The following is a 13,243-nucleotide window of genomic DNA, read 5'->3' as shown; positions in this document are numbered from 1 at the left end:
AAAAAAAAAAAAAACACACACACAACAAAAAGTAACAATAATCCAATAATATAATTAAATGTCCACTATTTAAAAAAAATATGTAAGACAAAATTAAAATAAGATTAAAATGAAAAATAAAATTAAACTAATTAATGATTTTAAAAAGAGCGTAAGAAAGAGAAAAAGAGAGAGGAACGACAGGACGCCTTTCGCATTGAGCAGTTCTTTCTGTCGCAATTTCGTCTTTCGCAGAAATATCGCGGGGCAAAAGCGCGCGCTTTTTGCCCGCGCACATCGTCGCCGTCGTGGTGGTCAACGCGCTTACACGACCGCGCCGAGCCGCGCCGGCCGCTCGTAAGAAGTCGGCAAAAACGCAACGTGCAATAGTTGCACGCCGGCCAAGCCAGCGGAAGAAACGGCATGGTTTTGCTCGACGAGCCGTTTCTTGCCGGCCCCGTGAGTCATGCCGCATCTCGCGAACGGACAAAGCGCGGCAACGCACCGAGAATGCCTGGCGATATGTCGGGAATGCGCGAGGTATCGTTGATGCACAGAAAGAAATCAGAGAGATCTTCGTGTACGGAAGAAACTCAGTCGAAATATCGAAAGTAAAATTCGCCGAGATTCGTATTTATGTCGGCAGTATTCAGAACCAAGTACCCAATTACGTACCGAAAATACTGTATCGTTAATTAGTTAGTGCTTTCCAGTAAGAGACACAGTGATACAGTGACAGGATTGCCTCGATCTAAAATTTTATAGTTTTTTCCCGATTTTTCCAGACAAATTTCATAATTTTTTCTGACTTTTATATAATAATATTTGGAAATTGTGTTTTTATCCTGATTTAGAAACCGTTAGAAAGCAATTTTGTTGAGAGAGCAATTTAACGTATAGCAATGTAAGTTACTATCAACGCTACTTTTATATTGTTAATATTTTAAAACTTTGTAGGTTGCATATTAACTTCTTCAAAACCCCAAAAATTGTAATTTTTTAAAAATTTCTCTAACTTTGTCATGATTTCCCATCTTGAATTTTTCCGAAATTTTCTTGATTTTTAATTTTGTGGCAACTCTGAGTAATCATTTCGTATTGTTTATATTCGTAAATAAAAAATGTAATGATGCACTGTATTGTAAAAAAAATGTTTTATTTGACTAATTAAATTAAATTTATCTTTATTTCTTTCGACGAAGAATGTACGTATTAAAAAATGTATTTAACTTAAATACAATACATTGGAAAAAAGTTGAAAATGATCGAATTAAATGATGTTGATTTATATCATGTAAACCGGAATTTTGATTATGTCAACTAGAATTTTTGTAACTAAAAAATTCTGATTTATCTGTTTGTAACCAGAATTTCTCGATTAATCAACCGTACATTTTTCTCAGTATACACATGTTCTCCAACGAAAGAAATAAAAATAACTGAATTAATTTATTCAAATAAACAATTTTTTTCTCAGTGTTATACTGTGTCATCTGTATCTCTTACTAAAATGCTCTCAACATGCTTCATATTAATGAGAAAAATCAACCCATGGAAAAAATAATTTTGCTAAAATATTAAAAAATTTAGCTAGACACAGGTCTGAAAATAATTTTGTTATATCATCAAAATAATTATCCGAATTTTTATTATGACACAATAATTATGTAAAAACTCAACTAATAAACACTGCTACAAAAAAATATTGAATATTCTCCTGGTAGCCATTTCGAATGTCTTACATTAAATAACTTTATTAGTTTTACAAAATTATATTCAGATTTATTATATATATCTGGCCAAATTTTTGGATACTTCAGCAAAACTGTTCTTTCCGTCAATCAAGGCTCCGATATCAATATATCAATAATAAATCATTCTGCATGATATCAAATAATAATACCAATAAAAATACGTCCCGTAAGTAAAACATTATACCTCTCTCTTTCGTTGAAATATATCTCACGGGATAAAAATATTGTGTTTTTAATGAGTATGTTTTTGCTGTTTACTAATTATTTGCTTCACTTGCTCCCGCTTTGTCACGTTAATGTTGCTAGTAGAAACGGTAAACATTTCCCGCAAAAAAGCGTCCAGGGGCGTTACACAGCATCGTGTTGTAATATACTACTTCTAATCATAGCTTCCATATGAAATTATATCGCATTGATATCAATAGCGTCACGCGACGCAGGGCAATTATTATTATAATTAAGGAGCTTCTCCCGAAATCGTAACTCGATCGTTTTACTGGTGAAGTATAAACCTCCAGCAGAGAGGCGGAGATAAAAATCGAGAAAATTACGAAGAAACAAATAACGACGACAAGAAGCTTCGCCTGGCCGAAAAGAATTTTCGATACAAGCGACATATCGAACTCGGTCGAGCGCTTTTTGTCGCGATGCACCGAGTTGGGCACCAAGTAAAACGCTCGAAGTAGACGAAGACGAGAGCTCGGTCGCGGTTTCGTCGAGATAGAGGAAGAAAAATCCTGTTTTTCTGACGGGAGCTTTTTATCGCTGGCGTGACTCATCCAGTTTCTCGACGAAAGAGAGAGAGAGAGAGAGACGCACGCTCACACGTATACACACACACACACAAAAGCGAGATGGCCCATGGTAGCTCCTCGGTCGAAACTTCTTCGCTTCGCCGGGAGGTAACTGCTGGCGATTACGTTTCTTGCGTAAACTCGCCGGCGAGAGAGCAGCGTTCGCTATCGAGATGCGAGTCGCGCGCGCGGTTTAGAAACGAGCTCGCGGATATACGAGTGCGATAGCGGATCGATCTGCAAGAAATGAGAAAATAAACTGGCCTCTGGCGAGAATCCCTCACGTCAAAATCCAATGGCCTCCTCGCTCTCTTCGATAAATGAACCGGTAAATGCTTCCTGTGCCTAGTCCGATACACACTTTCTCTGGATTACAATATTATTGAATTTATTACTTTTCTTTTTTTCAATATATAGGCTTTAACTTCATACCAAATATAAAGGTTACACATCACAGAGGATTATTGAAATTTAAACTCCTTTATTTTTCTTGAAACTATATGGATGTTAGAATTATTATAGAGATAAAATAAATTATATAATACTTAAAGAACACACAGTCTCCAAATAAATTTAAGTAAAATGAAATCAAATTGACGCTTATTCAGTGATTATCAATGATAGTAAAATTAATAATTGCGTTATTATATATTTTATAATAAGGCTAAACTCAAATAAATCAATTCAATCACGTCGTGATAGAATAACCATTAATCAGAAATTGTATTGACTCGACGGATTAATCTTTAAAGTGCCATTAATAGCTTCACACCAAAGTGTATAAAGCATTTTTAAATAAATAGATTAGATATGAATAAGTATAGATATATTGTGCATTGTACACAAATATTAGTAAAACTAATATTGATAAAAATAATCTATAATCGTGAGAATTCAAACTAGTATTCTATTCATAATTTTACAAAAATATATACCCTACTGAAAAAAATCACATCGCAAAGTTACATAACGAAATCATGTAATTAAATACAAGTAAATTACATAATGGATTGTTCCAAATCATTATGTTATTTTTTTTAAATCACGTAATTTGAAAAATCATATGATATTAGAAATAATACCATCTGTTGTGTGATTTTATAGTTATCGAATTTTAAAGAATTAAATAATAGGAATAAAAAGAAAAAACATATTATTGTGACTTTTCAAATTAAAAAAAAATCACGTACTGATTGGAGCAATCCGTTACGTAATTTACCTGTTTTAATTTACATGAATTTCATTATGTAATTTTGTGATGTGATTTTTTCCAGTAGGGTATTAAAATACAACACGTGTATAAAAAAAATACGTAGAATTATAATTACAAATTATAGAGATGCGTTGAATTTATTGTGAGACTTCACGCGAATTATTGGATCAACTCGAGCCGCAAAGAAAACAATTATCGCGAGTAACGTTTATATTTGCGTACAATCGAAGGATACGGGCTGGATGTACCTAATTAGCGATTTCATACTTATCAGTTTGCATGAAATCGATCGAACGCCCCGATTTATTTTACAAATCGACTTTAAATCCATGCAGACGTTACGCGTGTCCGCTACTCTCTCGCAGACGGTATACTTATATTAAACAAGCTTTATTTCGTCAATGGATCAGCTGATTGTAGAGCGCAGCGGGATAACCGGCTCTCCGTCGTCAGCTTTGATAAAATACTGAAGCGATAGACACTTCGGAGAGTAGTACTGGAACACTGCTCTTTGTATCTTCTAGCTCTGGAGTACGCAAAAAATTAACGCACTTCTTCCTGTATTTTAGTCTACGTAAACCATGTAGGTACTCTCTCGTGGGCTGCTCGGTTTATGGGGGCTTTAATGGGTGAATTTTACTCTTAAATCGATTCTTGACGGTTAAAGACATTAGCCGAAAGATTAACGGTGTTACTCGAACTGGAACTAATGCAGTAACGGGATAATATAGGCACTCATTAATTCTCAGAGAGAAAAAATATGAAAAGAAGATAGAAGTATAGAAACATAAGATACTCAGAAACAATTGTACATAGAAAAAGACAAATTTTTGACTAAATAACTTTTGTACATAAAAACAGATGAGAAATATACGAAATGTGATTCATAAAAAATTAAATACTTTTTCATTGTAATTAAAAAAGTTATTTTTTTAGATTAAAAATTCGAAGTATCTTGTATTACAATCCTCTGATCGATTGCTTGTTCAATTGGTCGAATAAAAATACATTAAATCTTGTAACATAAAAAGTACAGAATTATTTAATTTTTATTCATGCAGTAAAATGTATCTTTAAAGACACACATTAGTTGCTTTCCATTTACATCAAAATTCTCATTTATGACGTCATGGCTCAATTGAGTACACGTTCCTCTTCATGAAACTGTTCTAAAATGCTTCAACATGATTGGTTTGATCAATGAAAAACTAAGAATAGGATTATATTAAAAACCAATTATATTAAAAGCTTTTACAACAATTGCAAAGCTGTTTTTTTTTTCTTTTTGCCGAATGCAGTCTTCGTCACCAAAGTGTAATGTCATTATCTAAATATAAAATACTTACATAACTTTAGATTAGTATCATTTATACAAAAATGGAAAGATAACTAATGTATCTATTTTTATAGTTTTCGCGATAAATTACTGCACTCAAAAATTTGAAAAGTTGCGATTAGAATTCAAATTCTCTCTACCTGAAAATTGCCGAGCGTGATTAATTTAATTTAATTTAATTTCTTCTATCGTGTGTTGTGCATACAAAAATTCACAGTTAATATATCGCAAATTTCAATTAATTGTATATAAAAAAAAAGTGTACAATACAGAAGTATTGTCAGCGTTGATAAACTACAATATCTAGAGTTTTCGATTCCTGATTGCGAGGTAGACAGTTTTCCAAGCAACTTACACGTGCCGTTGACATTCCTGCTGAGTATCCTGGGCACAGCGGCGACCGGTACACCGGTCGGTTGCTGATGGTTGCTGGAGGGGCTCGCAACGACGACGACTGGGTTCTGCGGGGTGCAGGGTGCGGACGCGAGGGTCGCGGCGGCGGTGGAACTGCCGCCGCCGCCGCTGCCGCTGCTGTTGCCGGTACCGGTGACGGTTACGGCGGTGCTTGGCGCCGAAGGCACCGGCGAGGGCGTCGCGACGCCCCGCGTCGCCACCGCCACCGGCGTCTCTTCCGCGGCCGACGCACCGACGACCACGCGCGCGTCCATCGCGGCCACCAGTGCTACCTAGGGCAGCGGCGGCAGCAGCAATAGCAGAAGCAACAGCAGCAGCACCCGCTCACAGCAGTGCCCCGACGAGCACGGGCTTCCAGGTCGACCACGCGCGCTGCCGACAGCATCCAACGAGGCGCATTCGATCGTCGCGCTTGCGTTTCGCCCCGGAAGAAAGTGGAACGTTACGGTGACGAATTCGGAGAACGTTCTCTCGCTTCCTCTCTCTCCTTCTTTTCTTCTCTTGAGCGCGTTTATCGCGTCGCGACGCGGTTCATGATCTCACGACGTGACAGTACCCGCAGTCAGTATGCGATGAGAATGCGACTGCAATTGAAAACACTCTCTCCCGAGATAGGGGGAGAGAGAATGTAAACGCGAAGGATGAATCGCACGCTGATTCTACCCCGCGGTATAATATATATCGCGTACGGCGCGAACCGAAAGACGACAATCCGTCAGCCCGTTGCGCGCGAGAGCGACACCGACGCGTTTCGAACGATGGCGCGGTGCACATTGCGCGTCGCGCGGCGAATACACGGCCGTTCCTTTCGCGCTGCCCCCACCACCGCGGCGCCGCGCGACACCGACGCTTCCTCCCTCCTCTACCCCCGAAAGCGTCGACGGCGCGCGACGGTTCCCGGAATCTTCGTCGAAGCGGTTAAGATCGGGAATCGCTTAACCTGTAATTCTGTTTAATTCCTATAGTTAGCTCCATTATCGCCACACCTCAGATAATGCAGATATAAATGTTAGGAGTAAATGGATTAAAAATGTAAAATTTCTGTATCACGCTCGTTCTTTTTAGAAAATAAAAGTGGAAGCTTAGAAAAAGTTGCTCTCATTACCTTAAATGTATGTTATTTTTTATTACATCGTTTAATAGATTGATATAAATTAATTTAAATAGCATTTTTTTTTAAAAAGTACTATAGTAGAATTACAGTCATTTACTAAAAAAAAAAACAGTAAAAAACTAGAATTTTTCTTTTATATTACGCAAACAGCTCACTCGATATTTTAATTCTTCCTTTTTTTTATTTTTTACAACACAATACAATCATTTCTTTATGATAAAATTGGACTATTTATATTAAACGAGTTATACTAGTTTTAAACTCACATAATATATTTACTCTACAAATTAGATGTACGAGAAAATCGTTGCTGATATTTCGATAAAATTTATACAAACATACTATTAGTAGATTTTATACGTATATAAAATTTTACGTGTAATTTACAGTTAAAAATTAGGAGATATTGTTTTTGAAGATATTTTGCGCTGCGTGAATAAAAACTTGATAATTTAATAGATTTATTTTATGTTAAAAAATAAATAAATAAATTCTTCGCGTATATAAAGAATTTATTATCTTTCTAATAATCAACCAAAAAAAAATGCAGATCTAACAGGGATATACGGTCAGAAGAAAAAGTATAGTAAAACTGGAACACCCTGTATGTCATGGACAAAGCGTAGTAAACAAGACTAATTGCGTCAATGATCGAGACATAGATACGGGCGTGTTGCTTTTGTTTGATTTTTATGTTATCGTATAGCTTTAAAGCGTTAAGAAAATAACGACAGAAAACATGCGGCTGTTGTCGCTGCCGCGTATTAATTTAGAACTTTATGTTAATATTACATCACGTTTTTGAATTTTTCCAACGCTGAAAGGATCGTTCATTCTAGTTCTTCGATGAACACGTAAAAAATTTTAAATACATCACGACTTTTTTTTCGAAGATTGTAATGTTTGAAAATTAGATACTAAAAAGTTGAAATCACGCCTATTTATCTCTCTAACATTATTTTATCGATAATAAATCTTCCCGCGCAAAAAATTGGAAGTTATCTTACAACGCGTTAATGGACTGTAAAGATAATAGCGAGAAATGTCGTGTATTTAATTGAATCTTTAGAGGAAGTACAACACACATCGTCTTGCTTTTCACAATGCACAATGTACGAATATTATTCCGTTTCAATGCGGTTTGAAATCCGAGGATGCGTGCGGATGGGTCTAAAAATTAACGTACGACGCGCTACGAAGCTCGAGCTATCTCTCGCGTGCGACGGATAATCAACATTGTTACCGGGCGGTTCGTACCCCGGGGGGGTTAAAATTCAGCTAGGGTACGCGCCACGTACGACGAGCCATCAACAGCCACGTGAGAGGCGTGGCCTCTCGCGGATCGGCCGGAGGTCGCATTCCGGTGCGGCCTGCGGCACGCGGGGGTCCAGAAGAGAATGATGCGAAAACCGTGATGTCTCCCTCTTCTCCTCCCTCCCCCCCTTCCCGCCGTCAAGAATCGCTCGTCTTACCAGTGTCGTCGCGGTGTACATAAGCTCCTCCCTGGTCCTCGCCGTGGTCGTCGTAAAAACGCGCCCCTGCCTCACGCCGCCCTTGTCGTGGGGGGGGGGGGGGGGGGAGAGAGGCGGAGAGGAGAGACGGGACGCGATGGGGAGGGCACGCCGTAAAAACCCATCTTCCCTCGTGCCCCCTTTTCGCCGCGGCCCCTCTCTCCTCTCACCCCTCGACCACCTCACAGTTGGTTGCACCGCGCATCCCCTCTAGACGTACGCGCGACCTCCTTACCATCCCTATCTGCGCGCCCGAGGAACCGACATTTTTGTGGGGTGGCACCCGAACCCCCCTGGCACGCGGTACCCCTGCAAAGTACACGTCCTACCCCACAGTCTCCCTCCCCACCCGTCGTCGCTTCTTCTTGGCGCGCACGTTTTGGCACATTCGGAGGCATTAAAGGGTGGGCACACGCAGAGAGGAAAACCGTGGATGGCACACATGTCTACCCAGGGTGATCCCAATTGTGTGTCTCCGGGAGGACAAATGCGAAGGGGCTTTTACACGGGGGCCCGGAATTAAAAATTCGGTAAAGGCGTCCTCTCCTCTCGTTATAAACGCGCGTCTGGATATCAAACTGAAATTTAGAGTTAATTTTTCGTATCTCTCAAGAAATATATGTCACGGTGAACGCAACGCGATGCCTTTTTACCCCAAATTCACCAACACTTTTTGGACGCACGATGATCATACGTGACGTAATACTCAGCGTGGTAATGCGTTTAATCGTGCGCGCGCGGAAACCGGGAACGAACGTTATATTTCTTGAAATCTCACATCCTGGAATCTCGGTTTCCTCTGAATCCGCTTTCCTGTTCCCCCCCCCCCCTCTCCCTCCTTCTCCCCCCTCTCTCTCTTTTTCCTCTTTCAACCCTTTCCTTTCACCACCCCTTCGTCGCTTCTCGCGGACTGCTCTTTTTCCTCCTACGCCGACATCGCTACGATTCTTTTTGCCGCCCCCTCATCGCCAGACCGCCGCCAACCCTCGTACACCCTCCCGCGCTACGCTCTCGTCCCCCCACTCCCGCGGCCTTTCTCCGGACCGGTAGGAAAAGCGCGAGAGACTTTTATTTTCGCACGTAGAAAAAGCAAGGCGGAAAGGGAGGTTTTGCCGGCAGACCGTTACTGCGAGGCGGACGTTTTTTGCGACAGCTCCGTAATCCGTGAAAGGGTGAGAGAGCGCCGGGAGAAGCCAAAGGCGCCGCGATGCTCGCTCGCTCGCTCGCTCGCTCATTCGCGATTTGCATAGAGCGATCCGGACGCTCGACTCGTAGAGACCGACGATCGCTTTACGTCGCGCGATTGCATGAGCGTTATAAGGCGGATGCGCCGGTTAATTGTTAGATAATTCGATTTCTTTGCTATGCGGAGTATTGTCCATTATTGGTACTGGAAGAGGGATGATTTTACGTAAAATCGTTAATCCCATTATGATTTTGCGTAAAGAAAGAATAGGTTGGAGGTATCGAGTTATATTTCTTCTTTAATTAAGGCATGTAAATTTTATTGAAAATTTAACTTTCGTTATTTTGTTGCGTTTGCATAAAAAATTTAATATAGATCTAATTTGTATTCTTATTCTTCTTATTTTTAAAAATTAGATTATTTCTTAGTCTCACTTTTTCTTGAATCTTTCTTGCATTTTCTTTGATAAATAATTACGAATGTAGGAGTGTCCGCAATGATAAACACGATTTCATGAATTTGTCAAACCTAAATAATTATATATACACACGGATCAGTTATTATTTCACCAAATGTCAAACGTAAATAAAATAGTTAATGAAAACTTAAAACATATTGAAATTTTTATTTACTTGAATGCAACCGAATGCGTACTTCCTTAATAGCATTCATGATTCTTTTACTTTTTTTTTTTAATTTAGTTGGATAGAAAAACTAATTTTTAGATTCAATTGGATTGAAAAACAGTTTCCTACTCAAAATTTTGAATTAAACAGTACTTTTACGATGCATTTAAAAAACTGAATTTTTCAGGTTGAAAAGAATAAAAATAATGTGCTTGTAAAATGCATTGAGATTGAATAGGATTTATTTTAACTTTCGTAAATATGCGTATTTTTGAAAAACTAAATCCGTTTCAATCCATTTTCGTTTACTGAAGATCTGTTTACGTTGCGCGATTGTATGTAATCGTGTTTTCATACTCGAAGATATCGTCGATTTTGGATCACATTTTAAAATCGTGAATTGATTTCTATGCTTAATTATTTATTACAAACAGCAAAAGATATTTCGCTTGTTTTAAAAAAATAGGGAATAAGAACGATTTCGCGACTTCTTTGATTGTAAGAAAGGTAATAAAATTCGAAATAACATCTTTAAAGAATTTTATGGTAATATGAAAATTATAAATCTAATATGGTGCTATCTCGTTACCTTCAATTTTTATTATCTCTTTTTAACTATTTAAATATCAATCGTCTCGAGTTCAATTGAGGAGCCATTTCCGTGATTCTCGTATTTCTTTTAGAAAAAGAATGATACTGACTTTAGCATTAACGTAAATGTGAATTTTTAGAATCTTAATATTTCCGTATTGTGTGAGAAAAAAGGGTTTAACGGAACGTGCTTAACGAAGTAGCACACTTCCTTGGCTGGAAATATGCAAATTTATCAGAGAAAAAGAGGGAGAGAAAAGCCTGAGAAACACTTGGGAAAGGGGTTGCACGATGGACAATTTTTTGACCAGAGCATAATGTCAACTATAGAAAAACCGACAGAAAAACGAAGGGATAGGCAACCGGCGAACATTACTATGCGTGAGACTTTCATTTGAGATGCTGCAGTATAACGCAGCTGCTTTATTTCTCGTCAAAATCAAACGTGTTTTGATTTGAAAAATTTTTCGAATGCATTTAATTAAAAAAAAAATTTCAGAAAAAGAGATACGAAAAATTTTCAATGAGTTGTCATGCATTAATTATAATAATTCACTTCTTTGTTTTTTAGAATTTGACAAATCGTTATTAAAAAATAAACTATAAAAATATACAAAATTTACAACTTTAATTATTATAAATCATAATATCCAACTGATCGAGACATGTGTGAAAATTTATATATGTTTGAAAAAAAATTATTATCATACATTTTTTTCTTTTTTTTTTTAAAGAAACGATATTTTAGACAATTAAAATAATCCATTGCTTATAAATAGAAAATTGAATAGAATGATTATATAAAAATAGTTTAACAAATACTAAAATCTTTTTTAAAATATATATAGTTTACATGAAGTTTTTCGACTGTGTTGATACAGTAATTAATCAAATCAATTAGATGCATTTAACATTAACGAAATTTTCTATTTAATTCATATTATACCTACATAAAGCGTTCACGGAATGATTTATTTATGATTGTTATATGGAATTTTTATGATTGTTATGTGGGGTTTATAATTTACGGCTGATAATATACTTAGTGAAGTCAAAACATACCGTTTAGTTTAGAGATTGTAACGAAGATTAGATAAATTAATAACTTTGAAATTGACTCATTTAATCCTTTGACCTGGGTGTTTATATTATGAATTGTTGTTTCTTACACGAGCAAAATAGTTTATTACTAACACACTAATTATTTACTAATACAATTTATATTATTTATGTAAATTAAATACATCATAATTTTCTCTTCCAAAAGTATCGATTTATCGATATTGCAGTAATCCGCCTGCAGAGAGAAACCTGATAGTGGACATGCAATTATTATTTTATCGGTTTAAAATGCATTCATAGTAATTTTTAATTCTTGATCATTCTATCTCTCGTTTCGACTCGTCTTTATAATGAATAAATAGCACAAAGTGTCTTCAGAGAACTGCTGCCCATAACGTGTGTAATGTATTAATCATTAATCATAAAAGTTGAATGATCGAACGGAAGTTTCCAAAGAAAAATAATGAGAAAAAATGAAATACGCGAAAAGTGTCTCGCGACAATATCTGGAGGTCTATTTGTTTGGAAAGAAACGCATACAAAAAAAAGTCTAGGGAAATATTACAGTATACATTACGTATACTACTATAATCTCTTTTTCATATATACGTTTCTTTTCAAGAAAAGAGCTCCTGTTCGTTTGATCGTTGCGATCCAAAATAAGATCAACGTCAACGTTTTTATTGTTTAAAAATATGTAATGTTTTGTAATACAATGAGATTTTAAGGTGTAAAAAAAATTGACTAATCATGATCGATCATCCTCCTTACATTCGACTATAATTGATCAATTTCTTATCGATTAAAGCCCGATCTACAATTGCGTAAACGTAGTTGTATGTAGTTGCAAATTACATTGACCAATTACAGTTGAATACGAGGAGAATATCCAACTGTGATTTGAGAAATCTTACAACTACGTTTACGCAATTGTAAATCAGGCTTAAAGCTTAAAACTTCACGCCTTGATATCTCATTGTAGACGTTACAAATTTTTTTTTTACAGATTAATTTTATTTTCATTTTTATTATTGTATGTTTTCTGTTTCACATTCTATGTGAATCGTTTGGCGTCGTTTAAACTTATATATTCTTACGACTACACATATTGGACTGCGTTCGGAAAATTCATCTGAAATATATTTATATCCGATGCAAAAAAACTTGAAAAAATTATATCAATTTTGTATTTTAAATCAAATCAACTTTTAAAATATAAATTTTAACAATATACTACATATATCAGTTTTTAAAATCTGTATACATTTTATTCAATTCATTTCCAAAATTAGTTTTAAAAAAATGATCAAGATAGATAAATTCCTTAATCCATAAATAAATTACTATCCCGTAATAATTCATAATCGAATCCTTATAATGCCCATATTTACGTCATTTTAATTAATGACAACATTAGCACTTGTATTACAATATTAGAAATAATTAGGGAATGTAAAAATATTTGAAAATTAATCACTCAAGAGTTGTAAAATAATCCTATAATTACAATAAATACATATATTATAATTATGTGAAATAATTATGTCTAGATTTTTTGAAATAACTATACATATATACCAGACAGGTTGGGGCTACTTACGGCGTACCTGATGGTGCGGCAACTCTCCAACTCTATTTTCGCTTTATCAACCGAGCACTTTGT

This window comes from Cyphomyrmex costatus, unplaced genomic scaffold, assembly GCF_001594065.2.
Source record: "Cyphomyrmex costatus isolate MS0001 unplaced genomic scaffold, Ccosl1.0 scaffold192, whole genome shotgun sequence".
NCBI lineage: Eukaryota > Metazoa > Arthropoda > Insecta > Hymenoptera > Formicidae > Cyphomyrmex > Cyphomyrmex costatus.
Note: the sequence above shows the minus strand (reverse complement) of the source record.